The sequence below is a fragment of the Egretta garzetta genome, unplaced genomic scaffold (assembly GCF_000687185.1).
Source record: "Egretta garzetta isolate BGI_Z169 unplaced genomic scaffold, ASM68718v1 scaffold166, whole genome shotgun sequence".
Taxonomy (NCBI): domain Eukaryota; kingdom Metazoa; phylum Chordata; class Aves; order Pelecaniformes; family Ardeidae; genus Egretta; species Egretta garzetta.
The window spans coordinates 3,072,021-3,095,712 of record NW_009260133.1 but is presented as its reverse complement, the minus strand read 5'-3'; the positions used below and the strand labels follow the sequence as shown (position 1 = coordinate 3,095,712).

General features: G+C 42.4%; 2 long non-coding RNA genes across 6 annotated transcripts in view; one reads left to right on the top strand and one right to left on the bottom strand.

The window, feature by feature from the left end:
- Positions 1-626: 626 nt before the first annotated feature.
- On the bottom strand, positions 627-16,519 carry LOC118452562. Of its 3 annotated transcripts, none has more exons than XR_004842376.1 (5): positions 16,434-16,519; positions 15,342-15,515; positions 12,338-15,248; positions 6,564-6,771; positions 627-6,138 (listed from the first exon to the last, which is right to left on the bottom strand). It is a non-coding gene; the product is annotated as an uncharacterized LOC118452562 (long non-coding RNA). The 3 variants fall into 3 exon arrangements; XR_004842377.1 differs by having other exon boundaries at positions 12,338-14,909; XR_004842378.1 differs by lacking the exon at positions 15,342-15,515 and having other exon boundaries at positions 12,338-14,909; positions 16,434-16,516.
- Positions 16,520-16,780: 261 nt separating this feature from the next.
- Positions 16,781-23,692, top strand: part of LOC118452561 — a 59,198-nt gene continuing 52,286 nt past the window's right edge. Inside the window, exon 1 of one of the 3 annotated variants that reach the window (XR_004842373.1) lies at positions 16,781-16,862. This is a non-coding gene — a long non-coding RNA (uncharacterized LOC118452561). Of the gene's footprint in view, positions 16,897-23,692 lie in introns of all 3 variants that reach the window. The other 2 variants (XR_004842374.1, XR_004842375.1) reach the window with 2 other exon arrangements.

Sequence of the window (23,692 nt, the reverse complement as noted above, 5' to 3'; positions counted from 1 at the left end):
ATTAAAAAAAAACTCAGCATGGTAGATGGATCTTGTCCTGTTTGAAAATATAATGTCTCTGCAAAATGCACAAAAATGAGCTCCTAGAATTTCAGTACTTTGACAAAGCCTTAAAAAGAGCTGAAAACGAGGGCGTCCTCACTGTAAACGTCAGCGACTTGGCCAGGCTTTGGGCAGTTGGCATTAACATCAATGCTAGTGTTCAGCTGACATCCTTGTTCAATGTATCTTTCTTATTGTGACTGGCAAGGGACAAGAGCTATTGTGACTGAAACTTTGAAAGCAATATTTAATTAAGTAAATTGATGTGCTCATTGGGGAAACTGCAAATCATTTCTATGTGGCCTTTTTTTCTTTATTAAAGGCTCTTGAAGGGATGCTCTTTGCATTCGACACAGTTTATGTGTTTACAATAAGTACTTAGTGGTTTGCATATTTCAGCTCTCTGCTTGCTTGGTGGGTGTCAGTGGTGGAGTTTTTCATTTAAACCTATGCATTCTCCACCTATAACTTCAAGAAAAAATGCATTTGGTGGTGTCTGACTTGTGCTGAAGGTACAAATCATCCTTCTTATTAAAGTCTGAAATGTTTTTCAGTTCTGCTTAAGGACCTGAAATGGAAAAATAGAACATTTCAGAGGGCTGCTTCCCCCCTGCTTCCAAAAATGTTTTTACATACACAGTGCTGATGGAAGTGAAAAGGAGAAAAATGCTAATGTTTTGGAGGGGAAAACAACTAGCAGCTTGTGCAGGGAGATGCAATCATTATCCTCTGCTTGGGCCTCCTGAAGAAGAGGGAGAAACCAAAATGAGAATGCTAAAGGGTTAAGCACAGCGCTGAGAGCAATTTTTCTATTGTTTCTCTATTAATATCATTCGCCAACTTACCACTCATCACCTTTTCCAAGCAGTCTCCCTATAGCAACAAATGGCGCCATAGACAAACCAGATGCAATCTCGTCTCTGTTTTCTTTTCATAAGCGTTTGCAAATTTGTTAAAAAGAAAAGTAAGGGAAAGTGGGAGAAAAATGTTTATTTTGTAGAAGCTGCACCAAGGAGCATTGAGAACAGGGGACTCTCTTTGCTGTAACACCCCCTCTGCTATCTGATGGGCCTCTACATTTCTGCAGTATGATTTGATTTCCTTAAAGTTCGGTGTCATTTAATTGAACCTAGATTCCCTTCACAGCAATCCTGATGATCCTGAACCTGTATTCTGAATATTTAAAGCGTGCTGTCAGAGCCCTAGGTCCAAAATGGGACTCTGTTCCACCCCACCTTTAGTTTGCAGCTAATTTTCATCTCTCTTTAATTCCATAACACAGTATTAGTTTTCCTCAATGACATAGCTGGACATACTTGCTACATGCATGTTTTTCTGTCTGCAGCATGATAGCATGAATGAATGGACTGTTTTTTGTTTTTTTTCCAGCAATGCTGCTCAAAGTCCTTATATTTAAATCTTCCCTTTACTAGGTAAATCTATCATTTTTCTTTAAAAAGAAACCTATTGCTGTTTTTCCTTTTTTGGTCTCTAAGCTCCTTTCAGTTGTAGCTGACTTTAAAAGATGGAAAGCATTTATCTGTCTTTACATGGAGAACAACCATATGCTTTATGTGAATGTAGGTTATTTCAGTTTCGAAAAAAACCCTACCCAGCACCCAAACAAAAACCCCTGCCCAAACCCCAAAGTCATGAAAACAATCTCAGTAAGATCAGATCCTTTGTATCTCTTTTCTTGCAATTGAATCTGAGATGAACATAAAATGCCAAGTGTCCTTGCTTTAATAAGCAGATTTCTAGGGTTTTAGAAGCATAAACTATTGTTGCATTTATAAGAGTTACTTATTTTCCTTTGATGCATCTTTTTTATAACTCATGAGATGTCAGTGAGCTGCACAGGCTGGGGTCTCACGTTGTGTGTGTGCTCGTCAACAGTCCAGGTAGAGCTTCTGGAGACGGCTGGTATGAAGGAGTCATCCTCCCCCATTTAACCGCCGAACTGCAGCGAAGGCTAGCCACAGCCGATTTAAAGCAGTTGTTGTTCTGCAGCAGCAGCAGATTCCTGTAGCTTTTACGAGGAAGTTAGATGATTATAAATGGGAGGAAGATCAGTTCAGCAATTGTGAATCCTTGCTGCTGCTCGTTTCTCAGTATGGAGCCTTGAATGAGTAGAACGAACTTGTATTTCTTTAGAAAATACAACTGAGGCAATCTTTTACATTTGCCACCAAGATACAGAAAAAACTCATTAGTAAAAAGAAATCAACCTTACTTCCTTCCTGTCAATTGCACAACAATTATATTCATGTTTTTCCCATCTCATTTGATGATTTGCACACATGTATGCGCATATAGGCTGGTTGGCCTATGTAAATAACCAAGACAAGACCTGAGAAGTTTATTGCCTTGTATGTAAGATTTTTTGAGAACCTCTGTCACCTCTTTGACCAGTGGGGAGCTTTGCCATGTGACATTAGTGGACCAAGACTTTGCCCAGTGGTGCTAGCCCCTAACACTGGCAATCTGCCGAAAAGCCAGTCCGATTTCCCGTCTGAAGTTGCGTTTGGGGTGTCTGTGGCTCCTGGTGTTGAACAGGAGAAAAAAACCTTATGCTCAGATAGATTTTCCTGACTTTTGAAGAGCATCTTGTCCCCTTATCTGTTGCAGACTGTGCTGTAAACACTTCTTTAACTACTTCCAGAGCTCATTTCCACAGGCACAACATTTGGCTGTGCCATCTGATTACCACAGAAAACAGTCTTACACAGTCACTTTGCTGCCTGCGCTATACTCCGTTATCATCCAGCCGGTGTTTACAGGATGCCACAGTTAACGCTGCCCAGATGCTCTATCTGTGGGAAGCCTAGAAACCAGGCAGCACCGGCCGCCAGTGTTTTCCGAATTCAACCGTCTTATCCGAGGTCTAGCCTGTTTGTGCAAGCCGGGGTCACGCCATGGCCTGGGTGTTCTGTCAGTTAGCCCTGACAGGAGATAGCACTGCTGAAGATGTTGAAGTTTATGTTGTTTAGGCCACTTATGGCTTTTCAGCAAACATTTTAGAACAAAGTGATGTGGTTCCCCTGGCGGCTTGTTGACCTAAGAGTATTTTTTAACATAAGACTACGGGTAGGAATACTGCCTCCTCTCTAACTACAGGAACTTTTTATGCAGTTGCTAGCAAAAGGCATGGATATTGCAGGAGTTGCATGGTTTCTAGAAGGTAGACTATAAATGGTATTTAGCCTGTGTTTTCCTTTGGTCATTATTTTTGTCTTTGGGTGTGTATTTTTTTCCATTTTACTATTTCACACATGTGCTGATGGTTACTAGAATCAGTTGTATCAGCTTTTCAAGGATCAGCTTTCCTAGGATAGCTTGCTCTTAAGCAACACACAAAGTTTTCTTGTGACATATTTTAGAGGGCATGTGTCACATTCACATACCCACTAATCCTGAGAATTGAAGAAGTAAAACCATTTTCAGCCATGGTGAGTGGATATCGGAAGTAAAATATGCAATCAAACTGTAGTGTCATTATAAATTCATGCCAATGATATTTTACTGAAAAGAGTTAATGTTTTTCATAAAGTAAGCACTTCAGAAATGGTCATGTTCCCCCAAATACCTATCTGGAGTGTAAAAAAATGTCAAACATTTGTAGCACCTCTATTCATTTCCTACAAATCGTGTAGAAGGCACAGAAATCTCTGGCCTACGCAACTCTTAAAAATTGTATAACTTACTATGTTTTTTTCAATAAGCATTTAAATTTCATCATCCCTTTTTTGAAACTTTTTTTTTTAAACTGGGTTCTTTGGAGTTGTGTATTTCTATTTAAGAAAGGGGTTTTTTGTTTGTTTGCTTCCTGAGAAATTAGTATTTTGTTTCCTGTATATTTTGACCTTCTTATACAAGAAACTTTTGTGTACAATATGCAGACAACCCCATTACCTGAGGTCCTAATATACTTTTCAGCATGTGAATAAGAGGTTTCTTCCTTTAAGGGCTGGAGGTAGGGTTCTTTTAACTGCTTCATATCCACATTCCAAAACCTATTTAAAAACCTGAGTCTAAAGTCCAGCTGACAATGAACTCTATTTTCAGCTAAAACCCCCTCCTCCCCCGCTTCACCACACACTGTTTCTGCTGCTGGTCCACTTGTGATAAAGCCCAAAACTGCTGTTTGGCTGACATGCAGAAGGAGTTGTTTATCAAAAGGAGGCTATTCTAGGAGGATATGCTCTTTAAACAGAACAATGGGATTTTGAAGATAACCGAATCAGTACTACATAGGTGTTAGATCTGTTTTAAATTGTTTCTGTGTTGGAAAGTAGGAGGGGGGTCCGGGTATTTTGGCTTTGAATCCCTGGCTTGCAAGTGTGAAATGGCCAAATCCAAATTAGCTGCCAACTGTGCTTTGTCCTGCAGCTCGGTGTGTCTGTAGGGCATGAGCACAGTGCTGGGGGTGTCAGGAAAGGGGCCCCAGAAAATCCAGTTTCATTTTCTGATCCAGCTGTGCCTTGCACTTCACCCAGGGTTTTTTAATCCATCCTTGGTGCTGCCTAGTTCAGACAGCAGTTCCTAAAAGCAGATCTACAGGTAGAGTCATCTTTTACTAATTAGATCAGGTTATAGACGTGTACCCATTTTACTGATAAAATCAGTTGGTTTCTGGACATGCAGAGAAGCATCAACAGCTGGTAAGTGAAAGGAAAAACCAGGGAACCTCACGGGAAACTTAGCTCTGTACAGAAGATCAGCAGATGAATGTGATGCATTTTTGTTTGCTCACCTCTTCTGCAGAGGGAGAATCTCACCAAAAATAAAGGTGACCTTCAAAGGCCAGGGAGAACATTACATTTTCTGGTCAAGCTCTTTGATGGCTGTTTCTCTTCTTTCTCTAAGCTATGACAATCCCTAATTTTCTCTAATGAAAGATTTTCTTCAAGTATTTTCTCAGACATTTGTGTTATTTTGGAATAACACCCTAATATCCATCACCACATCCAACTGACAATTCCCCTTTCTCACTTGCAGCGGTCTTTTGTGGTACAGCGATCCCATTTAAAAATCTCTTTACGAAAATAAAAAAGTTAAGATTTCCTAGAAATAAAGAAACGTCAACTTTTTTTTCTTTTTTTTTTTTTTTTTTTCTCCCTGGCTGACAGCCAATACCTCTGCCTGTTTTCATATAATGCCTCTATACATTAAAAGAAAAGGGTCAGAAAACTTTCTTCTTCTTTAGTGCTGATCATGTGCAAGTGATTTATTTAAGGCCACACAATGAATTGCTTGCAAGAGCAGGATGATTCTTGCTGCCAGTTACCTGGTTAAGCTCAGCCTAAATATGCTGGGATATTTGCAGGTGGTTCAGGAGAACACCTGGAGGTACCCACTTTTCCTGGAATGTCTCTTTTGGTTGAGTAGGGAAGGGGAGAGTTCTTTTGTATTCAGCTGGTAGATGTCTCCTGGCCCCAAAATTTGGGAATAATGTCTATTTTAAGCTGTGAATTTCCTACCTTCTCCCTCCTCCAATACAAATGCAAACTTAAATTCTTTTAGGTGTGGAAAGGGCACTTCAGTGACCCCTGCCTAACATCACTGACACACTTTGGCATCCTCACCTGAAGCCTGGATTTATTTTCTTAAAGATTCCCACTAGGTAAACCCCATGGAAAAACTAACTCTTGACAGCTCTTGCTTGTTTTGACCATCACCTTTTACAGCCAAGTGTGATGATGTGGAGACAAGGAGGGGCAGTCCTCTCTTGTCTGTGCTAGAGCCAGCCTTGCTCTTTGGTTTTTATTCTGTCCTGAAGTGATGCGTTTTCAGAAGCTGTATCACACAACTAGGAAGAAAAGGCGACTCAGACAGACGTAGGGATGCGCTTTACGGAGCAGGGTAAGCTGTGTAGGCTGATTATTGCAGTAAGTTTTGCCAGAGGCAGTGCTGGCAAGAGCGACAAATAACAAACCCTTTTTTGTGCCTGCTCAGAGTAATTGCGTCGCAAGGGGACACAAGTACGTCTCAGTCAACAGTGACAGCCCCAAAGTTCCCTGTGGTGGGCAATCCTGGTGGAGCTACGTGCTGTCCTCTGCTGTTAAAAGTTTGCAGACCGCTTCGTGGGTAGGTCACCTGGCATTTAACCAAAATAGATCTTATTAAACCAAAATGACCCTATTTAACTGAAACGGATTCCTAAAGAGGGATGGGGCTTTAATTAGTGTGTCCCAGTACAGATTTAGGGGCCTATTGTTTGCCCTTATGCTTGAAAATACTGCCCTTGATTTTTATGTATTTATTTTTTTAATCTTATCAAAGCCAAGAAACTGTACTTCCATTTGGCTGCATGTTTGCTGGCTTTGTTCTAATAATGCTTGACCTACCCGCGTAGATTTAACTGACTGGGAATAAGGGTTGTGCCTAGTTATCGCCATAGCTCGTATACGTTGATAGAAACCAGTTTTTATGGCAACGCAAAGGGTAGAAACCCTACTTAAGAGGAAATACATTCCCATACTTCAAAATGCCAACCAATTTAGCAGAGGAAGCATTTATACCTTGCAGTGGTGCTGGAGTCTGGTGAGTGCTTCTCTGGTGGGTACCTGCACGCCGAAGTTTGCCAGCGTAGGAGTTCAGCGCATTGATTGCTGCCGCTTGAACTCTGGACTTGCCTTGCTGATTGGTTGTTTGCTTTAACCACAGCACTGGATGGAGCTTTTGGAGACTATCACAATGTAAATAAATACATGTGTGTTTGTTTCTAGCCTGTTAAAAAAAAAAAAAAAAGTGTATGTGTCAAAGAAGGGGGAAAAGCTGTTAAGGATTCATTTGCATGCCTTTGAGATGCAGGAGGTGCAGGAAGCAATGGATTTAGGGGAGGGCTAGCAAAATCATTCCATAGGGGTATAACAATAGGGAAACACAGAGAGTGGTTAGGTGCTGTTAGATGAGATTAGTGCGGATTGATTTGGCAAGTGGTGTTTATTTTGCTATTAATCGTACAGAGGTACTTAAAGCTTGCAGAAGAAGTCTTATTCCACAAATCAACGTGAAGAATGGTTAGTTTGGTGGGCTGGTTGTTTGGTGTGGTGTGTGGTTTGGTTTTTTTTTTTTATATCATTCATGGGAAGAGATTACAATTTTTTAAATAAAAGGCTAGACTAGAAGTAGAAAATGAAAGGTGGCAGTAAAGTAGTTCAGGCGTGCTAAATTCCTCTAATGCCATGATTGTCCCTAGGCTGGATTTTTTGTTCATCTTTTGCACTAGTGATATTTTTCTTTGTGCTTTTGCCCTTGTTGTTATAATTTTAAATGTGGTGAAATATGCTGACTTGTACCAAGTTCTATGTTTCAGCAAAGGACAGACTGCAAATAGAAAGAACAAATGAATTTACAGTTGGCTAGAGCTAATTTTGTGTAGTTACTAGCTTACATCATGGATTTCTCTGCCAGTTAGCTGTTTGAAAGTAAAATAGGAGGCATGGCATGGCCTGGAACTAAGGGAAAGGTTGGAGTTTCAGGGGGACAGCCTCTTCATGCCATTGCCAAATCACTTCTCATTTACTTTGCATTTGCAGGCGTAAAATAGAGCACAAGTCTGACGGCTGCAAACAAGTCTCCTCAACACTTGTGGTTTCCCATCAAAGGTTTTACTTACTGTAAACTTTTTCTCACTTTTTGTCAGGGAGAAATCTGTTGTAAGACATGGCCATGGAGTGTCAGAGAGTTCAACAAAATGGCCTGTGATGAAACCTCCCCGCCTCTCCAGTGCACCTACTGCTGCTCGCAGAGCTCCCCAGAAGAGCCTGGCTCAAAACAGCCACCCTGGAAGTAGGTGGTGATGCTCGTAGCCAGTGGGAACCTTTCCAAGTGGTATGCTCCTGGACTAGACGATCCCTGTTCCACGCCCTCAACTCTCTTCCCCTCCTTCCTTCTGGTACCTGTCTGTTACGCTTCTTGTCTCCCGGTTTGGCTGCTTTGACTACACAGATGCACAATTCCGTCGCTTTCCAGTCTCTCTTAATCCCACTGTGAGGGAAGGCTGCTTCCGTTGCTTTGCTCCCTCGTAATGCAACTAAAGCCACCGTCCTCCTCCCTCCCTCAGCAAGGGAGATGGTTTGTCAGTGGAGCTTCTCTTGACCTCCAGCCCCCTCCCATCAGGTACCTCTCTTTAACGTGCACCTTTAGTGGATAAAGGAATAACGGGCTCCTGCTTTTCTCAGCACAGGTCTTTCTTGCTGGAAAGGGACTCATATGATCTTTGGAACATACACGTGTTTGCCCCTATATTATTTTACTAGTATAGCCTTTTCCCAAGTCCCAAATTCTGGCCTATTTATCCACATTAGGTGATCTGTTTTTTCCTCTCTCAATTTCTAAACCAAATTTGAGCTATCTATTAAGTGCTACAAAAACTATGTGTAGACCAGTACTTTCTGGCTTAAGTTAAACTGTAGGATGGATTTGTATTTTTCAGCATTTCCTTTGACCCACTTTGCTAAATTAGTTTCCACTTTCCTTGAAAAAGAATGTCTTGTCTCCTTTCTGGTTTTGCCATTTCCTTTTGTTGGCTGAAATATTTAATAAAAAAGTTGCAGCAAGTAAAAACCATGGACAAAAGTGTAAGCGGAGGAAATTTCATTGGCTGAACAATACAGAAGGTCAGCCTTGGTGACCTTCATTTTTAAATGTATTTTCAGACCTTCCTCAATTCTTAACTGAATACAACTGTCAAGATTTTTTTCTTTGTTTGAACTGCTTCCATTAGGCAAGCTGAAGATAAATCTTATTCTTGTTCAGATTTTACTTTTGTGATGCTTGTGATGATGCCATCATCTTTGGTCATCCACAGAGTGTTTCATAGTAGATGTGTTGCCTGGTAAGAAATGAGTGGGCTCCCTCTCCCTGTACTGATTTTTTTGGGGGAGCAGAAAAAGGCAGCTTTCAGATCTTCATTGTGCATTTGAAGTTATTTTAAAGAAGGAAGAATGGAAAATGAGATGGATGCTCTCTCTGCCCCATTGTAGCCACCTCTTAAACACACGGTACCGTTCTTGGAAACAGTGAGTAATCCTTACCTTCGCGGCTCTGCCAGCCTGGCCATTTCAGGTGAGAAATGAAGTGTTTTGCTGACGCAGGGCCCTGCTTACTCCAGTGGGTTTCTCTTTGTGCCTTTTGAAATGCCAGAAAATCTAGTGCAGGGGTCACGCGAAGGGAAATTAATTTGGTGACATCTCGTTTCGGTTCCCGCTTATCCTTATCACGTGCCTGTGCCCTCCTCCGCGGGCTGGCAGGGCCTCTGCGGAGCGGCGGGTGACAGGAATAGCAGGGAGAGCTGCGCTGGGCTGGAGCGGGGCTGGCTGCCCTGCCTGCAGGGAGCTGGCTGGCTCCCCGCCTGCCCTTGCCCACGTGTGCCTCGAGCCCCGCCGTGTCACACTCCCTCTCGTACGTGCGGTCTTTCTGGATGGTTTAAGAAAAGATAGTCCTGAAAACGTAGCGTGGCAGTTTTAGAGGCTGACTTCGGGCAGGGTTTACACGTCAGACACCACCAGATCCTGCTCGTCTCTGTACAGCTGTACCTGCTCTGAATTTACCTTGGCTGTGGGGAAGAGCTCGGAGTTCCAGATGTGACCGAGAGGAAAAGGGCTTGCCGGTGTTGTTTGGAAAGGCGGCACGAGAGGGGCGCGCGAGGTGGTTGTGTCAGGGTTTGATGTCTTGGGGCTAGCTGGAGCTGTATCAGCGCAAACCATACGTAGGAGGCAGGACAAGTGTGGTGAAACCCACAACAGAAGATGCTCTCATCTCAGCGCAATGCACCTATACCAGGACTTTGTGGTATTGCAGCCACGTAAGTGTGGTTCAAGCATTGTAAAGCAAAACCCTTCCAGATATCACAAATCATTCTCCTTTTGAAAGTTCTTCATTGTTTCAGTCTTCCCCTGTCTCCCAGGCTCAAACTCCTCAGCATCACCCTCTAGATTAAGCATAATAAATCTTGCCCTCATTTTTTTAATCTTTTCTTGTTGCACACACTCCCCATGCTATGGAGACTGTGGAACTCCTTTTGTATTATTTTCCTGCTTTCAAGGCGTACCTACTGTTTAGCACCGTTAATCATTCACACCATTACTCAAAAAACCAACATCTTTCTCTGTTCTGTGTGAATTTGACAGTGTGAAAAGCGTGCACCAGAAACTTAACTGTAATCACCTGCTGTTTTCTCTATAGTTACCAGTAAGCAAATCCACTATAAGTATTTGTATCTCCACTTCGGGTGCCAAAGAGACACCGATAGCTTTTGTGCCAGTCAGCTGTTGGTCTGACATGAAAAAACACCTCACTGGAGCAGGAACCTTGTCCTCTGCTCGTCTTTCTGCTGTTTGAGAATTCATATTGTAGCTAAGATAGTTTAACTATTGACGCGTGTTGGAGCCACGTGGAGATACCCAAATTTGCCCTTGTCTTAGGTTTGGCTTGGAAATAGCTTCATTTCATAGAGTTAGCAGTTATAGCTATTTTTGAAAATGTTTAAAGTCTGCACATACCTGGATAAACTTTAGAGGGCCTTTCTTAGCTCTTATTTTAGCAGCGTGTTTCAATGATTATGCTAGTGACCTTTTTCATTACGAGAATTCACGTTAATTCATGGCAAGCCAGGACATTATTATAAACCTCTTGACTGTTCCATTTTTTAGGGCTTTGAAATGTAATCAAAGGTGGATTTATCTGATACTAAGAGATGAAACAGTTACCAGCCTTAGGTTTCCTCCCTTTTATTTCTCTAGGAGGTTACTGCCAGAGTAAACTGAAATTGGAGGTGGTTTATGTTAATGCTGCAGCCTGTAGACTGCACTTGCTCAGGAGTTTATCCAGGAGGATCAGCTGATCCCGCTGCAGGATGGTGACCTCTGGCAGAGACACAGGACAGAGACAGCTGCTTCAGCTCTCCCAGCTAAACCTGCTTAAGGCGGCGAGTGGGAGTTGTTAATACCATTATTTGTTTAATTGTAGGGCTAATAGATTTTTTGTGTGTGTGTGTGTGTGTGCTTTACTACGATAGAATACATGAAATAGAAGCAGAGGAAAAATTGAGTGTGCTACTTGGGAGCTGGTTCCCAATTATTATTCCTTTTTATTAACAAGAGCTTAAAATGAAAAGTAACCAGAAGCATACTTGGCTTTAAACTCTCCAGTTGTATAAAAAGGCATCCCACCCTGAAATGTCTGGTGCCATGGGGGTGTACAGTGCTTTTGGGAATACAGGGCAAGGGTGAATTTTTAATTAGCTTAGTCGTCTTATTTTCCTCCAAATATAGATAGGCGCTTCTTAGCTTTCTCAACTTTAGTGCTTGAGAATAGGCAGCCAAATGTGCTCTGGGAACTATTTGCTAGGGAAGTCTGTTAGAAAAATGGGAATCTAAAAGTTATTTATATTTTAATAAAGAAAGGATAAAGTTTTAAATGATGATAGCTTTATGGAAGTACAACCCTTCCCTCCCCCCCCCCCCGCCCCCATAATTCCCTTTATAAACAAAACAGAGGTAAACCAAATACTTGCTTCGCAAGCTACTTGCAGGGATCACACTGGCATTGTGTGCTGGCCTGCAAAGTGCTGCATCCTTGTTTCAATATGCCCAAGCCCTGAAACTCCTAGGGAAAGGCATGGGTGCTGTGGGAGCTACCTCCTGTGCTCAGGCCCACTGCGAATCCGCAAGTGATGGTCCTCTCAGGAAAGAAGCGGAGGGCACTTGGCAGTGGAAAGTATCTTGCCCATACTGGAGATGGTGACAGAATTGGCAATGAGGAGATGACTAGTCATTCTGCAAGGCCTGGTCTGGGGCCAGTTTTCATTTTCGTCTTGTTCTCTTTCTGTTTTTCTTTCTCTCTCGCTTTTGTTATTTATACCAATGAGCAAATGTTGCTTATTTTTAGCAGCCTTTCCATTTTGCTTAGGCGCTGATCCCAACTAATGGAATGCCTGTGGCCCCCCCTAGGGCACCATCCCACCTCTAATAAGAACAGACAAATTCAAGCTTTGGTGTAGGGAGTTATTGATTTGCTTCCAGGCAAGTAGGTGTGTGCAATACATGTAAAAGGTGCCCATGTATACCATATATTAGCACTCCAACATCTTAGCAAATGACCTTGCGTGATCTGCCTTGGGCTGTTGGTGAGAAATTATTTCTTTATGTTGTGCAGCTCCATAAAGCAAGCAGCCTTGCAACTTGCTTATTTTAGAGCATGTAAAGCCAACGCAAAAAACCCAAACACACCCAACCCCCCCTCCCCCCGCCCCCCCATTTCCACAAACAGAGCAAAAGCAAAGTCCTACCTCAAGTGCAGACAGTTTCAGTTCTGGCAGCAAAGTAGATGGGTCAATTCATGGAAACAGATGTAAGAGTTACATAGATAGAACGTGATGCAAGTGCCATTTTTTTTCCTTTTCTCTTCTAGATCTCATGTCACTGGGTTATTGCAGAGATGCTAAAACAAGGGACCCAGAGTCCCGAGGGAAGCAGTTATGGAAGGACTTCCACCGAGGTGTGGATGTCCAGGGAGCCCCTGCCTCACAGCTTAGCAGCATCTTCTGCTGAGTGTCCTAGCAGCTTTGTGACTGCTTTCCTACTTTAGGAGACAAATGTCTGACCTTAGACACTGCCCCTCTTCTAAACCCCTTTACGTTGGAAATAAAATGTGAGGGAGGGTGTATCCAATGTGAGATAACAAAGCTTATCCTTTCCTATGCCTATGCAAAGTTTAGCCAAAAGAACTTCAGAACCAAGCAGGAGTAGCTACGTACTTAAAATGCAAGGTAGGAGATAGAGACTTTTATGCCTTGCACATCAACGCCAGTCCTGCTTCTCCTTGAGGTATGAGGGGTTTGGTAGGAGAACACGTGCCCTTGGTCACTGCTGCCTACTTTGCATCAACAGAGGTTCACTCCTAGACCCTAACATTTGTATGGCTGTTGGTGAGGTGTTTTCTGGTTTATGCCTATTGCAGTTTTGGCTGGAGGGAAAGCAGGTGGGGAGGTTTTCCTACACCCTCAGTGTCACTGGGATCCCACCCAGCCTGCAGGCATCACTGCGCAACTGCTTTGTTCTCAGTAGGGTCTGGCTTAGTTTAAACACTTTCTATAGGTTTTTGTCTTCCCTATTTTCAGGCCTGACTCATTTTGATGGGGTTAGGGACTTACTACATGTGTGCTGATGGAGGAAGACAGGAGGCTAGGGGGATGTTACTCAGGTGCAGCCAGAACAGCTGAGGGCCCAGTGCTTAATTTGCTAATGCCATGTCAGCCCAAGCATTCTCACTTTTGCCACTGCTAGGGAATTACCCCTGATTGCAACTGAAACATATCGGAGACAGGAGGAGGAGAAGAAGAAACCTTGTTTAGGAAAAAAAGTTATGCTGCCTTTGAGAGGGACCCAAATACCTTTTCTACTATAGATCTTTGTAATCCTTCCACCTTTTACCTGCTCTGGTTGCTGCTACTTTCATCCTTGCTCTGGTGGATCTCTGTGGTGAAGCAAGTCTGTGCCAAGTCCCTGTCTTGTTACTGTCATTCAAGGCACAGCTTTTATTTACTATCCTGAATCCAGTGGAAGGGGGAAAAATGTCTATTCTGAAGCTGCTCTTTTAAATTCAGCCCTATTTGTATATTACGATCTGCATGCCTCTCTGCCCCCAAATTACTAAAATTGCAGCACAGTTGTCCAAGGCTTATTTTTTAGTAAATGACTCTTAGAACTGGCATTCAGATTAACTACCACCTCAGTCCAAAACACAGCAAGACATTTAACATGTGTGGGATATGATACCCATCTCAAATAAACACAGCGCTGCGTCACTCGACGTTTTCCTATTTTCAGGTAAGCGGGCTGGTGTTGGGGTAGTCTCTTAACACCTCTGCTCGGAGCAAGCCAACTTCCTTTCTACATGGAATAATTATTTTTTCACATAAGCCCTGTAGTACCGCTGCTGTGTTTGCACTTGTAAGTCTCAAACATTTCAGTACAGATCACCCTTTATGAGTGGAATCTGAGGTCATGTGTCTGCATTTAAAATTCACTGCGCACGGGCTGTCGTGCGCTGGCTTGTCAGTTCTGTAGGTGTAGGGGCTATGGGCCTGTATTTCAGGTCAGGTGTGAAGAAAGCAGGGCCTTTTTTAGTGCTTAAGGCACCCATGTGTGCAACTCGCAGCTATGAGTACCTCTGGCAGAGCTTTATGAATTCTGTTGATTCATAGCTGGCATTTCACCATCTGTATGGGCATGATTACATATAAATATATATGCCCTGTACATAGGACCATTTAGAGCATCCCTACAGCATAAAAGTAAAGTAAACTTGGGCACAAAAGTCATTACATCTCTGTGGAAGACCTGCTGGGGAGAATATCGAAAGGCCTTTCATCTGCCATAGCCCAGGGCTCACAAGTGATTTTAGGTGGCTGGTGATCCATGCTTCTGTTTATACAGTTCCAGCAAGGATTGAGGATCTTTAACAAAAGACAGTTGAGAAATAGGTGATGGTGGGAGAAGTGATTGTAACCAGTATGCCAAGGAAATGGTAGAGGTAGGAAGGCTTCTATCCTGGACCATGAATCCTGGGGCTTTCATGGATAACAAGTTGCAGCTGGAGTTGGAGAGGGTGTAATGACACACAAATCTTTGGTTTAATCATCTTCTAAAGTCATGCCCAGGGTTGGCTTACAGAAGATGAAAAAAGCTAATGAAGCCTGAGGAGGACTGATCTGCAGCTGTCTTCAATAGCTTTCTTGAAGGAGGTCTTTTTTCATTGCATATAATATAACTGCTGCATGTTGCTGTTTCAAGCAGCTGTGCCTTGGCTACTCCAATACGCTCATTGCTGGAACTATCTCTTAAAACTCTGGCCAGCACCTGAAAAAATATTATTATTTAAGATGGCATTAACATCTAGGTTCCAGCCACAATTTTGTGCTGGGCACAAACCAGTTGAAACACGAGAGGTTCTCCATGCCCTAGAAAGCTTATTTTCTATATGCAGACACTTAACTCTGAAAGAGCAAAAATGGGTAAAGGTGATCTAGTTTTTTTCATCCAATATGAGCTGGCTAGACCAGCCAGTGGGATTCTTAACAGGTGTGAGATTGCAGTAAGACTGGAGCAATCTGGCAGAATGGCAGAAAATTTGATTTAAAAAAAAAAAAAAAGTGCGTTGTGTCAATCCACACTCAGTAGCAGGACTAGGAGAAGGACCTGAAGAATGAAGGGTAAGACTGAATGTCAGCTTCTATTAGTATCTTTGCCACCAAATTCTTGTGTGTGTATTGCTAGATCCAGAATTTATACCTTGCACTCCTGTACGCCAGAATCTGTTAATCTTGCCCCAATAGCACAATTTGCAAAGGGCATGCCCAAGTGCACTAGCGTGACTACGACAGTGCTCGTGCAAGAAGTCCCCACAGAAGGTGAATTCTTAGCCACGCAGAGTATGAATTTGTAGAAGCAGATTGGCATGACAACCTGAAGGTAAAAAAAGAGCAAAGGAGAATATATTGATGCCGGACGTCCAGTGGTACAGCGCTGCAAAAAGCATGTGCACATGGCTGTGCTGCAGCGAGGAATGCAATCCCCTCACTTCTGAAACATTAAAAAAAAAAAAAAAAAAAAATCTGAAAGGTGTCTATCTTTATTCAGCGGATTTCTTTTCTTTCTTTTTTTTTTTCCCCTCAGCATATTTCCAGCTTTTTCAAATCAGAAATGTTTACTGTAGGGAGACTATTAATGAAACCTAGCAGAATGGTGACAGGAGAGGTAAGCGCATATAAATTCAGAAATTGAAGAGGTATGTTCACAGGGAAAAAAGGTACATTACCAACAACTGTTGACTAAAATGTGATAACTAGCCAGAGGTAAAAGTTTAAGGCTGTCCTCTGGGCTAACAGGCCCATGTATGGAAACTGGGAGAGCTCTGGGGTGAAAACTGCAGGCTTTCTGAATGCAATGTCCAGTAGCATGGCTAAGTTTTTAAAGTACTGCAAGTAAGGTGCCTTTTTGTCCTAGCAAGGATGAAGCATTAAATTATTTAAACATTTTGTAAATGTTTAAATATATGCTTTTGTTAATATGTTATTGGCTAGTTAATACTTTGAATAAAATTAATCATTGTGAAAGCTTTAAAAATCAACTCTTTGCAACTGATCATTTAATCATAATTAAAGGCAGTGCAGGAAACCTGAAACATCCAGTAGTTGCAGCAGTTTAAAAATGAGGAAAATTCTGAAATTCTCCAATATTTCTGATGCAAGAACAGAGGCAGGGAATTCATTTTAAAGAATTGCTTTTGGAAAAATATGCCTGCTAGTAATTTCTTTTTTATTCACAGAATATCCAAAAGAGGGGGAAACTCTGGGAAGAAAAAAAAAAAAAATTGCAACTCACTGCTAAAGGCGTTAATACGACGCTAACGAACCATAGCCTTTCCACCATGTAGCTGGCAACATTACCACCCATCTGTGCCGAGTGGGATGTGCAAGCAGAAGTCAGGGCTGAAAACCCTCCACCTGTTTTCGGAAAGTGCGTGCGCGCACACTGAGGTTACTCAGCGTATTCGTTCCATCTTTGGCGGTCCGGGCGATGTTGTTACTACTACTTTTCTGCTGTCTCATATCTCCCAGCACCGTCTGCCAGCTGATAGAGGAGCTGTGACATACCACACCCCCGCGGCCAGGAAGGGGGTCACATGGACTGGTCTCATCCAGAGCACTTTAAAGAAACTGATAAGCTCTATCTCGTTTAACTTGGCCTTTGGAAGACGCTTGTGGAAATTTCTGCAAAGGAGGTGACATCAGTTGTTGTCACAGCTGCTGTGTAAGTCTGCAAGACTGTTCAGTATCTGGCCGGGGTGTGTATGTGTGTGCAAGTAGATGTTGTTAGTAGATTGCCTTTAAATCAAAAAACAGTTCAATATGAAGTAGGTGAGGAGATTCGATCGCTCAGAATATGTGCGTTATCATCCAGGCTTGAGGCAGTGATGAAGTATGTAAAGTTAATAAAGCAGAAGGACGACCAGCTTTGGAGGGCCGATGCTACATTTGAAACAAACCTTCTCCTTGGGGAATTCCAAGTGTTAGCATGTGGGACATACTCCAGCTGCTAGCTGCTCAGACTTAAAATAAACCAGGCAAAATCCCATATTCAGGCTCTACCAACCGAGGCAAGCTGCTACTGCAAACCTTTCATGTCCCTTTTTCTTCCAGTTGGGTCAGAATGACAACAAATATTTTTGAAAGAGCATTTAAACCTCCGTATTTTGCACAGCTTTCCTTGTACTTCTCTGAAGTGACGTGTTTCTCAACGTAGTTATAAATTTAGCAAAGAATCTGGTTTGTACAGGTTGAAATGCTGTCCCAGGAAGGCTGGAATTAAAAAAGGGATAGAAGGAATGTTTCTGCCTTGTGTGACAATGACATTGCTACCGATACTACTGCTTTCTAACCTAGGTATTTCTGAAATCGCAGCATGACTTCATTAACAGAGGACTATTCTCCTTACTAAGTTCAACTGGGGAGAGCCTTTTTCTTAAAAGGAAACACATATGACTTTAGGGTGGTTTGCTTTTCGGTTTGGTTTTTTTTTTTTTTTTTCCCCCTTAACATATCGAAGAGGAAATAATTTAATATGTCTGTGGAAAACACCATAGCAGGATTTCAGGGAAGAAGACGGCTGAGAGGTGCATGGTTGTTTGACAACTAGAATATGAATAACATTGAGGAGGTCTGAAAATAGACTGCAGTACAGTTTGCTTTGTCTTGTGGTTTGAGATTGACTTCAGGTTTTTGGTTTTTGTTTGGTTTTTTTTTTTTTAAATTTTATTTTAATAACCCTTTGACTATAATTTATTTCTAAGGTACCAAGGTGCTTGGGAGGGGTGGGAAACAAGAAACTTAGACATTATTTGCATAGATAGCATTAATTTTTTTTTTAACATTATCCTTTATGAAACTCCATTCATTGAGACTACTCATTTTTTCTGTGATAAAACCTGTTAAGCAACGTAGTACACAACGTTTAAGAATTTAATGCTCTTATACTACTGTCAAAGCACAGATATCAAGCTATACCAGTCAGCCTGAAAAGTGCATGAGTGACTGACACAACCTCCCTTCCTGCTGCTTCTCTTCTTCCTTTAGACACAGACATACAAATTCTTGTTCAAACCAACAAGCTTATCCAGAATATATTTATAAGGGTGAACTCTGCCAGGCAATGGTTAATCACATACAGTGCTAGGGATATCTTTTGAAGGTATCCTGAACACTGTGACAGAAGTATTTGTCACTCAAACTATTTATAATTCTAGGAGTTTGGATGGCAGACACATGTTTATTTTTTTTTTTTTATATGAAATGGCAGCTCTTCCTTTGTACCAAAGAAATAGGCTATGTCTGTACGGACACGTCAGGCAGATCTGAAGCGTGCTGGTTTTGGGAAATGCCGTGTTTGCACCCCAGACGTGCTGCTGCTCACCCGATTAGTCTTTCTCTCTCACAGATGACTTTGTAGCTCCATCAACTGCTGGACCTCTTGTTTCTGTGGATTGTGGGAAGAGGTCAGTGCAGGGTAACTCATGAAACGTGAAGCTGTTGTCCACGTAGCACCTCCATTAGAAAATCTTTAAGGGCTTCCAAATTGAATAAAATTATGAGCCTCAGCTCTAGTGTTAACCAATTTTTTTTTTTTTTTTGATGGTGTGCAAAATTATACTAAGGCTAGTCAGCCTTTGAGAAATAAGACTGATAACCATCACAGTTTTTTTAATTCTTTTGCTAACCGCCTCAAGCAATTAGTTTTGAGGACTTTTTGACAAAGTCTGTATGCAGGTCATCCTTCCCTCCTATTCCTTGTTATGTATCTTGAATTATTCTCAGCTCTGTGTTTCTGGGAATCATGGGCAATGTATAGACACAACGCCTCCAGCAGGCACGCGAGGAATGTTATGAGGGTAGCAAGCTTCCCGTTTCCCTGGTCGCTCAGAAGATTTATGTGCCAGTATAATGAGAATGAATCATGAGCTGTTGTTCATTGACAGAGACCTTATGGGTCTGTCAAGACCATAACAAAACAAGAGGTTTTGGAAGTTGATAACCTTTGTGCTTCAGGTTTTGTTTTGGATAGATAGAAGAGGGGAAAATAGTTATTGGTAAATGTAAAACTGGATGGAGAAACTGAAGAGTATTAGCCAAGCTCTGGCAGTAAAGCTGAAGATCTGAGTTATTTATACAGTTGGAAAGAGAGTTGGGGTATTTTCATTATTTTGGCACATTTTATAGAGTCAGGAGATGCTCCTGCCTATAATTTTAGTTTCTTCTATTTTCTAGATGTCTGTAAGACGATGTGATGTATCGCAGCTTTGGTCTGAGCACTGGCCAAGTATAAATGGAGGGGCAGATTTTGAACTCTGAAACTGAGAAGTCTCTAGGTCACTCTAAACTTGCCTGGAGACAAGGCACGTTAACGTATTTTTTTTGCTGTTCAAGAGCAAGATAAAATGTCCATAGACAGAACCACTATTACTACTATATAAGTTATTCACTTCAACACCTTTCTCATATCATATCAAGTTAATGACTATTTTGTGCGTCTGGTGTACATCCAGAACCCCTGTTGTAAAGTCAAGGTTGCGCGAGATATCCCAGTGTGCATTAGTAAATGCTATAGCACACTATATTATTTTGACAAGTATCATAAAGCTATGTAAACAGAAACCATACTTTTAAGATTATTTTTTTCTAAAGCTTACAAAGTAATGATTAAATACTGAACTTTGATTTTTCAGACATATTACACTCCCTTCCACCCGCCATCCTAAATAGTAAATTCTTGGGAACCTAAAAGATAAGACCCTGAAATTTTTTTGCTTTTATACACCTAAAACGTAACCATCTTTAACAGAAGCCTAAGTATTGTGTCTACTGGAACCACTTTCATTCCAGAAGAAACCTCTGTCTTCTCTGGTATTTATTATTTCATAACATCCACTTTCTTAAAAATTTTGGTTGTCTCAAATGTTCCAGCAGCTCCACATTATAAGCTCTTGAGGGTGATTTAAAACTTCACTGTGCATTTTTGCAGCATGATAGCGAACTCAAACCAGAACTTAAGGGCTTAGGTCCTATTCAGAAGTTACCCACGTGCAAAAAGTTTTTTCTGAAAACTGTGGGAAAAACTGGGGGCTCTTATGCACGCGTCTGGAAGATAACTGGAAATAACTGTGATCTGTTTTGCAAAAACAAGAACCATAAAAAAAACCCCTCCCGGAATGACAAGAAGCATGCACATTTTCTTTCTGAAAGGCATTTTAACTTAGCGTTTTTACGTGTACCTACAATATGGTGGTTGGAGCGGCATGTGGAAGCGCTCCGTAACAGTAGTCCCATCACTGTCCTCGTATCTGTGCTGGCTGTAGTGGAGACAGACTGTTATTTACCCCAGCGCTGTTGTATAGCACCCTGTGAAAGTTCAAGGTATAACTGCGTACGTTGCTTAGTGTTGGCAGCCAGGACAGATGGCGGTGGGGAGAGTCTTAGGTTTGCCGTGCAAAGCCACCGAGAGTGACGCTTGTTGAGCCGGTGGTCAGATGGAGAGAGGGAGGCAGAAGGACTGGCCAGAACAGTCCCGTTCCCCTGTGTGGTGCAACCAGGGAAATAGGAAGGGAACAAAACTCCTCTCTCTCGGGAGCTCCATCTTTCCTAGGTGTGGTCCTCTGCCTAAATGATTTCATTCATCCCTGAACTTGTAATGGAAAATCTTGCATGATTACAACTTAATATACCATAGTCTGTATTTATGGCTGTGTTGGCTTGAGTTAACAGTACCTTTGGAGATACACTGCTTGCAAAACACGCACCACTAGCCAAAGCATGCCTTTTATCAAGATGGGTTAGGAATATCCAGTGCTTCCCTGCAGGCCTGTCGCTACCTGTAGCTGAATTTAATAACATGTATATTACTAGATTATTGTAGTGCGGTTTATACTGGCTTTTTTCTTCATTCTTTCGAATCTATTTATTTACTTAATTTTCCTACCACCAAGAAAAAAAGAAAAAACAACAAAACTATGAATACTTGCAAAAGCAGAGTCAGATGGTGAGACTGGATTGAAAGAAGATATTTAGGTTCTTAGGTTGCTGCTCAAAAGAGCCTGTGGGCTCAGCTATGCTAGACAGCCAAGTACGCTGTAGAGATCCCTCAGCTAATGCCATGATCGGAAGCTCTGTTAGTGTTGTTGTGTTCTCCCTGGGCTAATTAACAGGGGTGCCTCTCAGCATACCTAATTAGCTCCATTCCTGCAGCATCCTCAGGGGCAAGGCTAATTAGCGTGGGTGCTTTGCTATACAGACACAGCTATATTGCCTCTGGGATCTAAGCTACATCCGTGCATGGCGTTGCAATGTACCATGTAGACAAGCCAGTTTCCTCAAAGCTACCTCAGGATCTCTAACAACCTTTTGCTGTATAGACTTGCCCAGTGTGCTAATGAGACCCCAAAAGCTTATGCAGGGAGAATAGCAACTCGGGATGTGGGCCAGAGGGTAACATTTTGGGAGACAGATGTTTTAGGGTGAGTCCCAGATTCATTTGCATTGACTTTACCTCTGCATCTACTTGTTACCTTGGGAATAAAGACAGTATTAAAAGTAAGCACCAGCTACGGTGAGGCAAAAAAATAGGCCCGTACTGCGGTGTATGAAGTCTGAACCTGCTACCTTGCAGCTTGCTAGTTTTTGCTTTTGGGTTCTCCGCTAAACTTACAGCTACTAAAAGATCGTCATGAACTAATGAACTGAAGCATTTTTAAAGGATATTTCCCCATTGCTGCGGTCAAATAATAATGGTAACAAAATATTCTTTTAAGGTTTTACAGACCCTGCCCTCTCTGATCTTGAAGTGCTTTGCAAGCATGAGTAAGCACAGCTCCACATGAGCCCTGTGATGAGGCAATACGATTCCCATAATACCAGTAGCAAATCTGAGATGTGAAGACCAGCCCAAAGTAACTTGCATTTATTAGGAAAAACACATCCTCTCTGGTTTAACTTAGTCTTGCGCTGTTCTCTTCAGAACTTTCTTGTACTGACGTTTTTCTTATCAGCACCATTTTAACTCCCTGATACCAGGTGATTGCAGATTCAGCTTAGCAATGCAAATGTTGCATTGCACTATACAAGAGCTGCAGAAAGGTGGCTTATTATTCTCAAAGGGCCTGTACACTGTGGAGAGCTGATAAACAAAAGATCCACTGTTTCTGTCTTCTGCTCGCAGTATCAGTAGCAACAGGCTGCACTGATACCTTCCCTGATAGCTCAGCCTTGCACAGAAAAACAGTGCCATTTGTGGCTGCAAATTCCAGCCTCTGCATGGAGTCCTCGGGGGCTCAGCACCTCCCAGGAGCTCAGTGGGAAACTCTTCCTGACAACCTAATACACCTCTTAATCTTGCTTCACTTTATTCACATCATTCTAACAACCCCAAAAATACATAACATACAGCTATCCAGTTTTCTCTCCTTCCCAACAAGGAAAGCTTGTGGCTACACCTGTGTCCTATCTGAACTGATCTTGGGAGTGGTCTGAAGCCTGCAGTGCTCATCATGTCTTTGCTGCATGGAGTTCAGGTTGTCTGTGAGTTCTACCTCCTCCGGGCAAATGATGGTGATGCCCATTTATGAAAGACGCTTTTGTTACTGGGAGGACAGGCTAGATACATAGAAGTGACCTGGTCAGGCAAGGGGAGGTGGCTGCGGGAGTCCCTCTGCAGCTGTGTATGCTCTTCAGTGCCTTGACATGCACAGATCAGCCCAGAATGCATACCAGCAGGTAAAAAATCTGGACAGTCCCTTACTATGTCCTTAACTTCAGCCTCAAGGATGAATGTTACCTAAAATAGAGAGGAGAGGTAGCCTCTACCTCACTTCCACCAGGGAGAAGTACTGTGAGCGACGCCAAGCCTTTCCAGCATTTCTCTAGCAGTGCAGGCAAGAGGGAGGAGTCTCTTGCAGCCAAATCACCCTGTGGCTGGTTCCACATCCACCTGCCAAAAGCAGCAACCCACCAAACCCTACTGTGGTGTGAAACAGGCCTGTCTTCCCTACCTTACTGTGCTTTGCTCAGCTGTAGTTTGACACAGCAGGTGAGCTTTCAAACAAGAGGTGAGCAAGACCTTCTCCTCGGAGCTCTTTCCAATACCCTCTTCATAGAAATGACTTCTGGCTTTAACAGATGGCCACGTGCAGTTGGAAAACAGCATTGCCTACGTGTATGGATCCCCCCTCACTGAAATCCCAGAAACGTTCTTGCTTGAACTATGTGCAAAAGAAACCTGGGATTAAGAAAAGGCCTCATGAGCAAAGAGGAACAAGAGACAATAAGAGATGTTTGTCTCGGCAAGACTTCCACAGAGAAGCCTCAACATGTGCGCAAGGTGAAAAAGAATAACAGGATGACTTCAGCATTGGCTTGCGATGGGCGAGGGAGGGCCCTTTTCATCGCAGTCTGGCAGAGAAGTGGATCGCTTCAGAAAGAGGGAGGAAGTACAGAACCCTACTTCAGAAATATAAATCCTTTTTTGATAAGTGACTGAAACTGTAGGAGTTCCTAAAGAAAGTCAGCTGTCCTGAGCCTCGTGTCTTTTAACTCTTT